The sequence below is a fragment of the Cupressus sempervirens genome, chromosome 4 (genome assembly GCF_028749045.1).
Source record: "Cupressus sempervirens isolate cs-2001-9-10 chromosome 4, ASM2874904v1, whole genome shotgun sequence".
NCBI lineage: Eukaryota > Viridiplantae > Streptophyta > Pinopsida > Cupressales > Cupressaceae > Cupressus > Cupressus sempervirens.
This window is the reverse complement of record NC_143121.1, coordinates 749,383,174-749,401,064: the sequence shown is the minus strand read 5'-3', so window position 1 is coordinate 749,401,064 and position 17,891 is coordinate 749,383,174. Positions and strand designations below refer to the sequence as shown.

The 17,891-nt window shown below is 33.2% G+C and overlaps 1 pseudogene; it reads right to left on the bottom strand.

Moving 5' to 3' along the window:
* Positions 1–17,614, bottom strand: part of LOC149563528 (anaphase-promoting complex subunit 8-like) — a 77,973-nt pseudogene extending 60,359 nt beyond the window's left edge.
* Positions 17,615–17,891: the final 277 nt, after the last annotated feature.

The window sequence follows — 17,891 nt, the reverse complement described above, 5'->3', positions numbered from 1 at the left end:
TACCTGATTCCATAACTGTAGATCTGTCAAAGATCAAATGCTAGTGCATGCCCACATTTTGAAGTTGCATAAGAGATAAATAATGCAGGCAAACAATTTTTTGATATATGTCAAGGTGGGGTCAAGAATTGTTAGTGTGTGTTGCGGTGTGCCAAGCTGTAAAAAAATTGCTGATATGTATTGCCAGTTATGAAAATAAAGTGTTTCATTTGCCAAATCAATTGACATTTTTTTAGACCATAGATCCTTCAAAGATCGAGGGCTAGTGCATGCCTGCATTATGAAGTTGCTAGTCAAATAAGGAATGTGAGTATGCACCTTTGTAACACGTGTCATAGTGGGGCCAAATTATGGAAGAATGCTAAGTCACGCCATGTGGTCTACCACTTGTACTTAGCTAGAAATACTTATGATGTGGGCACAAAATGTTTCAAAAATTAATGCAATAGTCAGATGAGTCAGAGCATGTGGATTGAAAGCAGTCATTTCATTGACCCAAGTGGATGATGCAAGCATAAAATGAAGAATTGTTTCACACCGTTGATCCTATCCTAATCAACAAAGGGCAATTGCCCGCATTAAGAAGTTGAATAAAGTTTAAGTAAAGTGGGTATGCACCATGCGGACACATGTCCATGGTGATGTCTAAAATTTTAACTCAGAAGCTCTACAGGGTATAATTAGTGTCACCATTGATCTTTTGAAACTCAACAACTGATGCAATCCTGCAACAAGGAAATGCTCTATCAATAAGGAAAGTGGGAATGCACCAGCTTGACACGTGAAAATAATGATATCAAGCACCTTCTTACTCAGAAGAAGATATAGGACCCACTAGCGTGGAAGATCTTAGAAGGCACAAACTCATATAAAGGCTTCTTATTAGTCAGTATAGCTGACTGGATTTTGTTCAAATGTGAATTGATCTGATCATTGATCTTGTCTTGATCAACGAGTGGTGCTTCCCCATAATTCTAAGGTGCAAGAAATTTAAGAAATGCAGGCAAGCAATATTGTGACACATAGCCTTGATTTTTAAAGCTAGAAAGCTTGTTGCCTTTTAAATCAAAGCTGTCAGATCTGGTGAAAATCTACGCATAGGATTCAAATTTGGTTGCAATTTGGAGGTAATGGTTACTAAGAGTAAATATGGTTTAGATTTCATTCATGCAATTTCAATGTATGAAAAGAACTCACAATCTCACCATTAATGAATCACCAAAGTGCAAAAAGAACATCAGGGAATACAGAATTCTCAGAGCTAGGGTACGAAAATTTTATCTAGTGATCTATTAAAATTGCAAAAGAAATCACACAATGTAGAAGTACGAATTCTAGCATGTAAGTACTCTATGACTCTTTAAAATATTCAAGTATCTGCTATTATAAAATTTCTAGGGTTTTATTGAAAATACCTCCCTGAAAAGAGTTCACTAGACAAATAGATTATTTGAAGTGTTTTGTGCACAATGATTTTCTTGAACAATTCCCCTTATCGGTACATGAAATAACTAAGGGGGGGAACTCATTCCAAAAAAATTGAGAGTAGATGTAGCAGAAGGTTTTTATGACAGAGAAAATTGGGTAAGAGATTCTCAGGTTTCCATGGGGGGTCTAGAGTTGTTTAAGAAATCGTTTTCAGAGTGCAAATTGGACACTCCTATGAGCAATGTATGGGAGCTTGACATTGGTAAATTAACAGTCCCCATAGTTTTCTTTGATAGTGATTTGTTGATGGATTTCGCCAAGAAATATGATCCGATTAGAGGTTGGGTAAAGAACCATGCTTGAGTGAATCTCTTTAGGGTTTTCCCTGAATTAATTAGTGAGGTTTTCAACCTCAATCCTAACCATGTTGTGCATGAAACTGTTCATATGGATGACCTTCAAGAAAGGTATGATGCACAAAGGATATACATAAGAAGAGGGCCATTGTAGGAGCATGTTGCTAAAATTGACACCTTGCTTGTGATTACAGCCAGCACCCCAAAGCCATTAATGAGAAGGCATTTCAACTTGAGTGCTCAAGCATTATATTTTTCTATTTGCAAGATTTTTGGGATGGATGAAGTTGATCAAATTCTAGGCTCTATTGTCCTTATCATGGCTCAAACTCTTCAATTTTTGATGAGCACTATTTTGGATTTTGCTACTTTTCTTGCGAAAGAAATTCACAATGGTCTAGTGGGGATAGCATGGGGAAAAGTGGACAAACCATTATGTTGGTATTCAGTGCTTATGCATGTATCCTTGTACAAGAGATTTACCTTCTTCTCCAAGGGAATGGAGCTGAAAATGACCAGGGATGGAGAGAGGAATCGAGTGTAGTTGTGGAGTGTAGAGACTTTAGAAGCTACAAATGCCAGTAATGTGAGATTTGATAGATACTTTTCATCAAAGCTTAGGCTTCTTTTGAAAGGGGATAGCTCCTGAATTCCACAAGCATTGTTAGAATTGGTTAGACCCAAGGACCATGCACAAGGACTATTGGTTAGTCATAATTGGAGGGATATAATCCCTTATAAAATTTCAATGGTAATAAGAGTATATGGTTTTGTGGGGAAGCCACATGTGTTTCCTTTTCATGTGCCCTTGAAGATATGGATAGTTGAGATCCTATGGCAAATAGGCACTATAGATGAGAGGGAATTGTCTAAGAAGGGTACCTTTTCTCCAATTGTTACTATGGTACATGATTTTTACTTTGTCAGGAAGGGGTGGAAGCACCTGAATTTGTATAATTTTTATAAAATATTGGGGAGCCAAAATGAAAGCATTAATGAATAATTTTTCTATGAATATCCAATCTATGAAACTAAAGAAAGCCATGTATATTGGGACATATCCGGTAAGGCTATAAAAGTACAAAGGAAGATAACTAGCAAAAATATAGTGGCTCCTAGCTAGTATACATTGCAAAGAAGGGCATGTTATGTCATGGTTCAAAGTGTTCAATAGGAACCCCTTCATTAGAGGCCAAGGTCAAGAAGTTCATCTACAACTAGCTCTCCAAAAAGGAAAAAATTAGAGCAGGGGTCTTCTTCTTCTCAAAAAGAACAATACTCTTCTAGCTAGTCCCCAATCCAGATAGATGATGAAGCATCTCTAAAGGAGAGACTTGGACAAATTGGTGGAGAAGGGGATGAAATTGTTACATTCATAGATTTTGAAATTGGAGAACCACAAGAACCTCTTATGCCTTCCTTGGATTTAATTGTTGCTGATTACCAAGGTAAGGAAATTGATCCGATAGTTACCCAAGCCTTTGAAAGTTTAATTAATGATGAGAACTTTGTAAAATCTAGGGCTTTTGCTCAATTTTTGTGGAGATTAATCATGGGAAATTTTGAGAAAACTTGTGGAAAGATCAAGGCTGAGCAACTAGACAAACTTGATTTTAGATATTAAGGAAGAGGTGAAATCTAAATTTTTGAATGATTTTTTTTCAATTTACTCCTAAAGCTGGGAGGCAGATAGTTAGACAGTCAGGAGTCCTCCTTCAGCCAAAATGGGATATAGAAAATGCCATTGTTTTTTATTTACTAAGGAAACATAGGGATGTTCAACTAAGGACTGCTAAAGAAATACTAAAAGCTCATAGAGGAGTCAAATTTAGTGATGACCACAAAGCCCTTGTTATATGGTCCATGGAAAAAAGGGACAATACTAGAATGCATGAGATTCTCACTACAGAGCATACTGGTGCATTGACAGTGTTCAAGGTTGGAGAGATAGGTAGTAAACAAATAATTGGGATGGCATCAGAGATGCTAAAATTTGGTAGTGTGGGGTCTGGCCAAGAGGAAAATAAATTTGCCCAACTCAATGCTAGGTTTGAAGAAGTTTTGAAAGCATATGAGGAGGGGGGTATGCAAATACAATCATTAGAAAATAAAGTAACTAAAATGGAGAAGATTCTTGGGAAAATAAAATTAGGAGAGACGAGTAAACCCAGGTTTGCATACCCCCCACAGCCACCTATTGATCCTTTTAAATCAACAACAATTATTGAGATACCTGATACTCTAGAAAGACCTTAGTTCTATACTATAAAGAATTTTGAAGAGGAGAAAAATAAGTTATATGCAATGCATGTAGAGCTTAACAATCAATATGAAGGAAAATAGAGGCAAGGTATCATGTATTTAATAGATAGGATAGACTGGCCCACATTTTATGATCAATTAGCGAGGATTTTTGCTATCAAGGATGAGTTGAAGCAAAATGAAGCTATATTCAAACCCATTGTACAGAAGTGGATAGAGAGAAATTTAGATATCACTGCTATGTGTATATCTGTTATTCAGCTAATATATCATTAGATAGAAGAAATTTTTGATTTACTAAATAAGTTGCAAGGTTTTGATGATAAGCAAGATTCTTTCTACAGAAGATTAACTACTTATTTTTCCAAGCATTTTGTGGAAAATTTTGATTTATTCCCTTGTGCTCTAAAAACAATTGATAAAATAAAGGAAAAGGAAGAATGGAAGAGGGAGCTAGATGAAGTCTTTTGTGAAAGAATAAATAAGGTTATAAATGAAATAGGTCATTTGTTATGGGCAATGACAAATGAGGAGTTGGTAAAAGTACAGTTATTCTATAATATCATCAGAAAAGATTTTGTTGATATAGAGGCAAATGCAAATTCTTTAGTAACTATATAAAGAGAAGTTTTAGATTTTGACTGGCCAGAGGATAGTACCTACAATAAGTGGAAAGAAGAGTTTATGTCTATAGAACAGATAGAACAAGATGATGAGGTGGAGGATGATGATAAAGAAGAGTGTACAAAAGTAGAAGCCATCTATATCGTTGATGACAAAGGCAAAGAGAATCCTCAGGTAGCAGGAGATGACTCATCATTGTTACATTTGATGGCCACCTATCCCGACACTACTACATTTGACCTCAATTTTTGACCATCAATTAAAAAGGTAAATGTTGGTCGGATTATAGAAGGAAAATTTTTTTTTTTCTTAAATCTAAGCCCATGTTGGTCAAAATTTCGACCAACATTATCTTAACTTCAAAAATCAAAAATCATTTTCAATTTCATTAATGTTCATAGAGCACACGGGAAGGAGCTAGACCTGGAGCATGATGTAGGGGTTTCCTTGAGTTTTCCTAAAATATTTAGAGTCTCTACACTTGAATTCCCTTGTAGCATACTATGATGTAGTTACTCCACATGCCAGATGCTCAGGATGTTGTGGGTGTTCATAGGGAGCTCATGTTGTGTCTTGGTCTTCCTACAAGCTAGATGAGAGAAGTTTGCAGGGATCGAGGAAAAATCTTGTCACATTCTTGTGCTACAGGATCAGTGACTCTATACTAAACTATAATTCCTTTTGATGGGCCCTTTGACTATATTTGTGGCATGCAGGGCATCGCATTTGTTATGCAAGATACGAGTGATGAACGCACTACTAAGCTAATGATTTTATTTTTACCATTAGTGGTATCCTCTAGTACGTTATGCAATCTTATCGTTACCATATTTCTTCCCTGCAAAATAGGATTCATTGATTTTCTTGATCAAGTGGTTTGTGAGGTTCCCACAATACAAATATAGAGAATTTTACATCACAAGAGAGAGCTATGCAGGTTCTCTTTTACTTAACGCATCATTCAATTGCCCATTGCACACAAATTTATAGTGTTTACATATATTGGTTGATAAAATTGTTAATTTAGATTTATCTTAGCCCATCATTCAATTTAGATTACTTGATCTTTTGCATACAAGAATATATTTTATTGTATTGATTTTTTCAAATACATTTTTCAATTAGATCATCCATAGTGATTCATTGTTGAAATCATTCTTCCTTTTCATAATGAATCATTGAATATGATCCAAACCATATTGAAAAAACTATTCTACATGAACACTAAAAACACCATACCAACTGATAAATACAATGTCAATTCCAATTGATGCAAGACATTAAATCCCATAGCTTGCAAAAAAAATCTATGAGTACAACAAGAGACACATTAAGCCCTTCATAAACCTCAAAGGATTCATGGTAAACACTCTTTTCTGCTTCCTTATTCTCATTACTTAGTTGAATAAGGGAGATTCTAAAGATCAGGTGAAACAAAAATCTGAATATAACATGATTGCAGGTTGGCAATGCGGTTACAGATGACTATTATGACAACTTGGGCATTGTAAATTACTGGTGGAGTCATGCCATAATATCTGATCAGACTTATCAATCCATTCTCAGAAAATGCAATTTCAGATTGGAAGACATTGGTGCTACTTGTAACTCTTTCATCAACTATGTAATGAATCAGGAGTTTGGAAACATTGATCAATATAGTATTTATACTCCTCCTTGTGGCAAGTCTAGTGGAGATGGAAAAAGGTCATCTTTAAGATTTAAGAAAAGGGTATACAATTATTATATTTACATTTGTAGTCTCATCTTTTATGAAACTTTTTTTATAATTTTTTAGTTGTTTTTTATGGATCTGAATTGTTTCTAAAGTTATTTAAAAACAATCAAACATGATTGTATGATTGGTTTTAAATCTAGATATTTTAGATAACACTCTATTCATGATAATTTTATACATTTTAGAAGCACAAAGATGACATTTTTTTACAATTTCACTCAATAGTTGCTTATACGAGGTTATGACCCTTGCACTAAAAGTTATGCTAAGAAATAGTACAACAGAGTGGATGTGCACAAAGCTCTTCATGCCAATATTATAGGGATTCCATATAATTGGACTACGTGCAGGTGGTCATTCAATTTCTACTTATTTTTATTTTCATAAACATTAATAAAAATTAATCAATATTTTTTGGATTATATAGATCTTATTAGTAACATTTCAAATAGAATTTTATGATCTATCAAATATAGATGGAAGAGAACATCATTAAGTTCAAAAAATAATAATTAAGGAAAGGTATTAATGGTGGCTCTTGGTTCAATAAAGGTTCACTTAATGTCAAATACACTTCCTATTCACTTAGATAATCTTTTATGTATCAATATTTGATCATATATGTGCTAGTATTTGATCTTTTTTTTGTGGTTTTATCTTTTTTATTCTTCATTCATCCATTTGTGCACCACTCTTGGAAACTTGAGAACTACTACTAGGATATTGGTGCACCATTATTGAGACATTTTTCCACAAGTACTTGATTTTGGGTAAAATGTTATTGGCTCTATAAAGATCAATGTATAGCTTGACACTTTGAAATGACCTTTTCTTCACCTGTGTACCTAAAGACTCCTACAATGTGCATTGTTAATACCCAAAACCTGAAGTCAACATAAAGAGAATACCCAAAAAATAGTCTAATTTGAATATTACTTAAGAGATATATGTGTGTGATGTTAGCTATAAAGATTATTAATGTCTCTTTCCTATAAACATAAGAAATTGTAAATGAGTTTACTTAAAATTTCTAATTTACCAAAGGGTTGTAGTTTACTTAGTTGAACACATTCGATGAAGATGATGGCAAGAAGAGATAATGGCATCCACCAAGATTTAGTCCTCCAAAAAAGAAAATTGTTTAACTTGTAGATAACTACCAATAGTTTCTTATCAATTAACCATTGCAATTATGTTGCTAATTCCTAATAACCTAAGTAGAAATATCTCCATTAAAAAAAGATTTTAAAATTCCCCAATTTAAAAGTTAGAAAATAAAGAATTGGTTTAACTTTTTTCATGATAATAGTTATATTCAATCTTGGACTTTCCTGAGAAAAGTGTGTAATAATTGGAGCTTTTCATTTTGCACTTGTAGTGACATTCTCATACGTAACTAGAAGGATGCAGACTTCTCTATGCTACCAACCTATAAAGAGCTCATTGAAGCTTTTGGACTTAGGATTTGGATGTACAAGTTTGTTTATACTATTTTTTATTATTGTTTTCCATTGTTATCTTATCTTAGATTGTTTATACTTTTATCCTATTGTTGTCTTAAATGGTTATAACTCATTTCCTCCTGATCTCTATAAAATTCCTCCTTGAAAATAGACTCCATTAGTGATAACTATCATAACATTCCATTGTTTCTTATATTATAGAGATTGAAAAAATATGGAAGATACAGTTTATAGTTTTTTTTTGCAAAATTAATGCTCTTCATATATTATTATAAAATAACAACTTTCCTTACTCTAGGAAAAGTAGTAGATAATGGGGCAGAGCTATTAAAATTAGTGAATGTCATCAAATATTACTTTCTTACGAATGCACTACATACTCCAGACCTGTGGCTCAAAAAAAAGTGGCAAATAGTCAAATATCAAACAACCACATTAGCCTTATAAGGGTTTTATTACAAAGAAAAAAAAATACATTTTTTTGAAAATTTCAAAAGACATATTTCTTATAACATAATACTTCTAGAAAGTATGACTGCTTGACACAACTCAATTCACTTTGCATTATAGCAATTTGGTGACTGATACTATGCCAGTCAAAGCTATACATCTTGACTGTGTGGAATTTTGTGCATGTTGTAATATGAATTTTCTTGCACCTCTAAAAGATCTCGAGGCTATTGAGGAAACCATAGTCCAAATTCTTTAGCCTGCTGGCCAGCAATATATAAATTATTTTCTTTATAATAGGATCCTCCAATATCATCAAAAAATGATACATTTCCTACAGTTGCAGTAAGACTTGCAATATATCCTAATGGTGTTTTGGTATAGTTACCATAACTTGCAAGAATGGAAATATGGGGAGAGTTCCCAATCGCCATCCCTGGCTTATACTATGATGACATAGAGAATTTCACACTAGTAGCTACTGGTGGATATGACCTACCAATAGGAAGCTAGGTAAAACCACTATTGCCTCCTAAATTGTGCATTTTTAGGATGGCACATACACATATGGAATATATGGATGGTATATGATATAGCTAGGAGGATAGTGTTGAACATGTATACTAGCAGGTTGATGAAAGAGAAGCATGGTCTGCTATGCCAATGTTATTGTTATTTGCACAATTCTAGTTTTTTGGGTTCCTAAAGCTGGGGACCTACATTGGAGAGTACCAAAGAGTTTCCACATTCTTGTGATGATGACCCATTCTAACTAGATAAAATTGTAAGATTCCCATTATACTTGGTAGTAGCAACAGATCCAAGAAATGTACAAAAACTAATATCTTCATCAGAACTAGGTCTCATTATTGGAGTATAAATGGTTTTTGAAGGATCATATGTTGCCTGGGAAAAATTTGGCAATCGTTCACATAGCTGAGACTCAAAATATTCACAAGAAGGGTACTGGCTTTACGATATCACCAAACCAATACTATGATAGTTTGGATCAGTCTAAATAGGAGAATACTAAGGACCAAGTAGATCTATCACCTCTTTCTTTGTTGGATTAGATTGTGAAGATGTGATTGGATTAGTGGGGACTATAACATCATTATTTGATGACTGATGGAATGTCATCCAATATGGTTTTATTGTACTATTTGTACCCAAATTAGTAGTATACTCTATAACAATACAATACCAATCAGCAAAGAGTGCATACATTTGAGTCTATATGTGTGGAAATGTTTGAAACCATTGAAAAATAATTAATAGAGTGGGTACCTTGGGTGAAAAATCTAGTTCAGCCTTTTGATTACAGATCCATTCTCTCAGTCATTTTAGGGCCCTCCGTATTGTTCACTTGCTATTGATGGCTATTACCCCACCTTTTTGTGTCTTCTGTTGGTAGTAATAAGACTGCCAATTATGACTTCTCTAAAAATTTGTAATGAGACTACTCATTATGACTTCTCTAAAACTTTTTGGAAATGATTTCAGCTCTGGAAAAGTTTCCAAGGCTCAATCTGCTTGATCTAAGGTGTAGGCATTAGAATTTAAAATTTGGTGATTCCTTGGGCTTAGACTTGGCTCATCTCTTTGGAAAGAATGTTCACAAAAAAATAAAAATTATTTAATGATAAGAGTCTGCATCACTAGCTGCCAAATTCTAGTTTCCCATAAAACATGTTGAGAAATAAAGCTTGTAAAATATGTATTCTATTGAAGTTTATTGTCATTTAAAACTTTAAAATCTTACTATATAAATGCTTTTATATTTCATCATTTAAGACACAGAATTAAATAGGTCTCAGAGATAAAGCTTGGAGATGGTGATGAATGCCCTTGTGTTGATGAAAACTTCCACATTTGTATGGACAAGAGGGATGCTAGAGGTCACAGAGTTTTGATTGAGATTTACTTGTATAATAGTTTTGAATTTTGAATGCTTTGCAAGAAATATTAAATGATGTCTAGGAATTGCTTGAACTGAAGTTTAGAGCTGGCTAACATCTTATGTGAATTATATTAAAGGGATGTTGAAGTTCCATCATCTAAGATTGTTATGTTTCAGAGACTGATCAAAGGTAGTATTTTATGATGGCTTTTAATGTTTCTTTTGCATATGGTACCCATGTGGTGATACATAACATAATTAATTGTAATTGGCACAAATACAAATGTCAATTTCACTGCCATTTCTGTGAACAATATATTTTTTGTGCTCACAATCAATGTCTATTACTAATGTTTTTCATCCTAATTTTATAAACTGAGTCTTTTCTTGTGAACCATAATGAATTAAAGGATGCTTTTCCTTGAATAGGGTTGTTATGATTTTAGCAAATGTATAAACTATCAGTGTTGGGGCTCTATTTCTCATGATAGATTTTGAGTTTTTGATCACTTCATGTATAAATCTTTCAGGCTCTGAAGAAAGTTTTGGATGGAGATGCCATATTAATGTTAGATCAAAAAATAAATAGAAATCCTACTACAAACTTGGTGATAGAGAAAGTGCTATTAAGGAGTGGTTAAAAGGCTTGGCAATGATTTGATTTTGATCAATCAGGTACGCTTCATGTGTCCAGACTTTGTATACTCAAAATTTAGCTCTTGTTTATGGCCTTTTATTATTATGAGCTTTATAAGTTTATATAGTTCATTTCTCTATTAAAAATTTCTATTAAAATTTGGTTTTCTTTGTGTTGTACATAATCCAAATTAAACCCATTTATTTCTTATTACAGGGCCACATTAGCCTTATGCTTGAAAAAAGAAGAGGAAGCCTCATGTTATAAGAGTAGAACCACAAGAGCCATAGGAGAATGTCGAAGATAGTCACGATGTGCCTATTAGCATCATGACTATCTTTGGCATTCTCCTATGGCTTGTAAGAGAGATCAACTAGTGAAGATGCTCTATTAGCTTTTAATTCGCTTCATAGATGAGATTGCATTATTTGAGATTCATTACTACACTTAGGAATGGGCGCATCTTCAATCTTCAGAAGATTGAAGATAAGCCCATTCTAGAGTGTAGTAATGAATCTCAAAGCTCCTTCAACCCGAGCATATGATGTCCTTCGGATGATCTTTCTGAAGGTTCATCAACATTGTATCCTTCAGGTGTTTGATTCTTCATCTTTCTTCTTTATTATTCTACAAAACAATTCTTATGGTTTAAGTTTTTTAGCATCAATTTGTAATTTCAGTTGGAAATCTCTATACATCTTTTCTTGCCAGACATGGTTGCTTACTTTTTATGTAAATGTCTTTGCTTTTGCAGCTTGGACTTGAATTCACCACCAATGTTCTTTATACTCAGCGAACAATATATTTGTACCAAGTATAGTGCATTGTAATGGTATTGTTCATACAATGTTGATGTTTACTCAAGAAGACTATTTTTATTTAGTTTTATTTGCCAAGTTTCCTTTTCAGTTTGATTTTGAGCTGGTGATGCTTGAGACTCAAATGCCTACAAATGCTTCATGCAATGTCTAGTCTCAATCCCTGATCACTAGGCAAGCTCCTAGCTCTTATTACGATTTTCTTACTGCAATGTCACATCCAGTTTGCATGTTATTCTATTGACCTAAAGGTTCCTTAACCACAAACAACAATAGTCTCCTCTACCCAAGATAATACAACTTTGTTTGGATTGAAATAAGAAAATCATAGCAGCATTATTAGTGAGGATTTGTGTCTGCTCAGAAACTTCTTAACTAAGAAAGCCTTCCTAAGGGTTGTGAGCTTGTGTACTTCTCCTTTACATCAAAGGTTCAATGCTAGCATGTTGTTAAGACCCTACCCAAGGTTACAAATGCAAAGTGAACTAGTTTTTAATGCTTCTCACTAGCAATAAACATGTTTTATTGGCCCATTATCTAACTAGTTCACCTTTATTTCAAATTTAATGCAAGGACAAGGAGCTTCTTGGTTAGGGTCTTGCATTGAATGATGAATTAGATCGTGTGCTAGGGAAACATGACTCCATTACTATAGGGTCTCCTGTTACATGAAAAAGAACATCAACTCATGCAGCTCCTCTTGTTAGTGTCAACCATAAGGAAGATGATATTGAGGATAATTTAACACAACTAGCTTGTAGGTAGCTTATCTGTGGATGGCTAGTTCTTATAGAAATGTGATTGCTGATTTAAATAAGTGGTAATTTAGTATTTTTGAAAGTGTCTACAGAAGCTTTGCCAAGATGTTTCTTACACATGCCATAGGTTTGTGCAATTTTAAAATAATGTAGTTACTCAGCAAATTCTTTCAACTAGTTCCTTTCATCTATTAAATCCATGTACTATGATTTTACAGGCTTCTATAGAGAAAAATCAAAAGAGAAATAATAGTATTTTATGCATTGTAGGTCAAGATCCAATGCACAAGCTCATTAGAGAGTTGATAACACTGAAAACAATCAGTGAACAGGTCGACTCCCATTGATACCTCCACCACCAAGACTTTAAAATATTGATTCTCATGGCCAGAAAACTGAGCAGACAATGGATTTCCTCATTGTTGATGCTTACAAGTCACCAACTGCTATAGACTTCTTATCTGTAAAATGCAATGAGGTAACTTCACCCAGTAAAAGTGGAAGTTTTTAAAAATTAGAGGTTGTTCTCTAGGATGGTTTGTACTACACATCTTCAAGTTGCTTGCTACAAGTGATGGTTTAGGTGTAGTGTCAATTTTATTGAAGCCACTGTATAGTCTTTTGTTCAACTGAGCTTTAGTACTCATTATGTGCTATATTATTCTTAGTACACTGCAATTTAATTTATTTTTTTGTTACTTTTTTTTTTTTTTCTGATATGAAATTCCTTTTGAAGATTTGTATATTGAAACAAAATTATGTTCTTACCTAGAAGGTAAATGATTTTAGTAACAGTGCCAAAAGATCCATATATATATATTGCAATGTATTGTTGAAGCTTGTTTTGTTTCAAATCTCAAGTAGTGTGTGAGCATTATCTTTTCTTATCATAGTATTTGTGGGAAGTAATTGCCTGTGTGGCCTTGCACTATTCTCTAGTTCACAATTTGATTGTGGCATTTTGTTCGAAGCAAAGCTTTATAATTACAAATCATGCTTAGAAAACCATTCCAAATTTTTGCAAGTTCTTCATTCACCATTGTTTTCATTGGTAGTTTATTCACCAGGTGACTTCAAATCATTGTGTTGTATTTGTAATGATTTAGTAATTGTAGCTCAATTCCCTGATAATAGTATTTGGGACTTAAGTGAAATTAAACAGACAAGAGAAGATTTTAGTATATGGATGCTAGATAATGAGGTACAATCTGTTGATCACTTTTGCAGAAGGATAATTGAGATTCTTTTTTTATTTTTTTGGAATATGACCACGTGAGGCAATTTACAGGCTAGTACATTCCTTGTAAGAATTGGAATAAAAAGCCACCAAGAAGGTTTTCCCTGAGATTGGCTGATTAGACCAATTCCCATGAGCTAGATCACTTAGTGATTGATGCCCAAGTACAAAGGATTTCAACAATACTTTTTGATGATTTTGGGGGTCTGGTAAGCATTTCATGGGTAGGAATCTTGTGATGTGACACTTTTCTTACATGTACTTTCACAATTTAGTGATGAAAATGGCTATGTAAATCTTATATCTCAATAGTTTTGATCTCTATGATGATGTTTAAATCATGGAGTCCATCAGTGGTTTGACATTGGTTTTCACTTTTCATTTTTTTTTCATTTTAGCATGATTCTATATCAAAAAAACATCTATACACTTCTCTCACACCTTCCCTATCACTAGAGAGACAATAATTAGATAAGAAAGGAGACCCTGCCTCTCACCTACCTAGAGAAAGAAAGAACTATTGCATAGCTAACCAAACAAGAAATGATCTCCCTCGCCTCCCCTTTCCAGAGAGAATTTTTGCATTGCCAAGAAAATAGGAGGGAGTCCTTTTGCATAACCAAGCATACAAGAAAGGAGCCTCCTTGGATTTCAATGAACAAAACATTTTTTTTTTTATTCCTACCCCCAAATAAGAGAAAAAGAGAAAAGAAAGTAAACTAGAATAAATTTGGTAACTTTCCAGATTTCAAATGTGGATTATACCTCTGAACTATTGCATAGAGAGAGAGGGGGGCAGGGTGTTGCAGAACTATTGCATAGCCAAGAAGACAACAAAGGAGCCTCCTTGTCTCCCCTACCCCCATGTGTGAGAGAGAAAACTATTGCATAAAAAGGTAGGCAACAAAGCAAGAACGTGCACTAGAGTTTTTGCTAAACTGGGTGTTCCCAAAGGTAAATAACTGAGATTGTTCTGCTTGTTTATTTTCATATTTTCCATTTGAATGTATACATTAGAATCTATTATCAATAACTTGGCATAATATCTATGTTGGTGACTTTGTCCATTGGAATTGGAATGTGGAAGATAGGTTTGTGCTAGCATTTTATTCTATTTGAGAGCACATGCTTTTCCCTCTTGTTTTATGGTCTATGGCAATCCAAATGACTGTTAGAAAAACCAATTTGAGAATGGTAGAATGATAATATCTTTATGAGTTGATTTATAATCTTGTGTTGTTTACATTGAAATATAAGTATAATAGGTTAAATTGTAGGTTGAGTTCAGGGAGGGGTTAGGGTACATCCTATTTGTGAATTTCTATGGTTGAATTCATAAAACATTTTTTTATAATAAATTTATAAAGTTCATGTGTTTATATATAAAAAGAAAAGAGAGAAATATATATAATTGTAAAATAAAACTACTTCATAAGAATTTATGATGTTTGATCAATATCAAGATAAACATAATAATATAAATATAAGATCCAATACAAACTCTGTCTAGATCCATCAAAACTAGTTGGCAAATAGATTTAAGTATTGCTGAGAATCTTTGTAGTTGTATCTTCTACTATGTATTCTTCTTTCAAACTTTTGTATGAAAACTAGGGTTCTTTTGTCCATGGTTACAAGAAAAGAGCGAATAAGTGCACATGATATAAAAGTAGCAACTCATGTTGAAGTAAACTATTAAAGATAATTCTTAGAATAGACAGAAAAGCATAAATAGGAGTAATAGTAGCAGATACCTTATAATGGAGTAACAATTCGACAAAGAACTCCCATGGAAGGCAAATACTGGGATTTGTTAACAGGGTCTAGTAGATAGATTTGTTAAAAAATTGGGATTGAATTCATTTTGGATTCTGCATAATTTCATATGACAAATTAAATTGCTATTAATTCATTTTGGATTCTACATAATTTATTATCATTTTTTGACATAGCTTTTACATAATTAACATTGAAAAAACTAATTTATTGTCAAGGTAATCAATCTGTGAAAAGGTCATCTAATCTGCCAAGCTAAAAGCATTTCAAATTCCATAAAGTAACTAATTTTCATAGTTATGCCTGATGACAATACAAGACACAGTTTGGTTTCTTCGGTGTAACAACCTCAAAAATTGGGGTAGTGCCAAATGTGTGTGTTGTGATTTGTACACTACTTTTGCATGGGGCTACTTAAACCAACACCACCAAAGTCACTCTTCCATAGATTCATCGCTTCCCTTACCTCACCATGATTCCTTATGTAAAGGAATACTAATTGCTTAGTAAGGTTTGTCAAACATTAGGGCTATTATATTGCATATTAGTTTGACAGGAAAAATGGTAATCAGTTTCTCATTCTTTTCCCCTATCTTAATATTTTAGTAGATAAGAATATAAACTGAAAGAACCATCTCTTTAATACATTGCGTTAGTAAATTACATTTGTATGATATGTTTTAGTGAAAAATGACAATTTGTTTGATTTTTCTTTGTGGGTAGGTTTTATAGGTTATGCTCCTCTACTCAGTAACAAGAATACGAAAGATAAAATTGCATTCAATCACATTGGATAAGGCTCAAATTATTTCTAGGTATAAAGAAAATCACTTTTTCCTATTTTATTCAAAGTATTTGCAAGGTACAATAGTGCTTCAATCATTTTTGGGAAAATAATTCTATTAATTTTCTTGCTGTCAAGATTCATTTTGTAATAGCTTCATCATGGCACCCTAGATGCATGTTTCTTAAATCCTTAATATAATACTTCATGGCTTGATCAAGCATTTGCAATTTCTCATTGCCATATAAATTATAAATATCAATTCACAAGCGAGCATCATCAAGACCCAAAAAAGTTGCTTTCTGATGATAATAAAGAACATAGTTGAGCATGGATAAAATTTCATAGTTTTTTCCCTAAATCATATCACATAATAGTCTATTTGATTTGTATCAATAAATCATTATTAAGCATCAACATCGACTGGAGTACTTTTCATTTCAACATATTCTTGCCCCATAAGTGCCCATGCTGAAAGGTAGTTCTTTTGATATGTAGGAGATAATTTTCACATCAAGTCAGATTGTGATATTGCTGCCAGGATTTAACTATGTAGCTTTTGAGTCCAACTAATTAACTCATATTTCATGAGTAGTAATTCAATATGAATCCATCTCTCCTAAGAATAAATGGAACACTTAGTACTCATTAGATCTAGGTGATGGTCATAGAGGTGAAGCACAGGGACTTCATGGGAGGTTACCGATCCTAGTACTACTCCAGCTTGAGTGCGCTTAACCACGAAGTTTCCTCCAGATAGTTCTTTTTCATCTTTATTGCCCACATGAAATAAAAAACAACCTTTTCACGCTAACCTTTGAGACTACAATAATTTCAAATTATAAAACTGGACTTAGGCCTATATATTTCAGTAAAATAATAATTTATGTGCTAGGTAGAGAAGTAAAAAATTCTTTTACATATTATATGTTTGTAAAGATATCCATACTATCAATATGATAGGAATCATACTTGAGCATATCCATATATAAGCTTTCATCTCTCTTATAATCACTTGAATTATAAAGTATTGATGCTGATATGACCTGAAATATACTCTCTAAAAGGAAATATTCTTGTAACATCATATATTTTTCTAAACCTTCAATAATTTTGTGGAGTTCCAAGTAAGCACTTACAAGAACAAAAATATTTCATCCAATAATCTTTCAACTCAAGCCTATTTAGGATACTAATATTTGTAGGTAAAGCCTATAGCTCAAGCCAGACACTCCAGCTCCATGTATATGCATTAAAAGATATCACAAGAACATCATAGGCTGACTTATCCTTTCCATATTTATATAGCACAATGCCATACAAGTACATTCTGAATGCATCAAGAGTATCACTACTCTAAGTACTAGATAATTTTTCTTCCAATCAAATGGCTAACCCAAATGAAAAGAAGTAGTTGAGGTTTGATATGAGGCAGCCTACAACCTTAACACTCTCTTATAGGAAATTGCACTTATATCTGGTAGTCAACAATAAAAAAATTCACGCAAGTGTTAATATGATTGGAATTAAATGAATTAACCCTCAAATTGACTACAATCATTCAAGAATGAAGCCCTAGGTAGAGAATTTTCGTGGGTCTACATTAAATGTTATATCCTTTATTTTTATATCAATTTTGTAATACTTGAATAACTTAAAA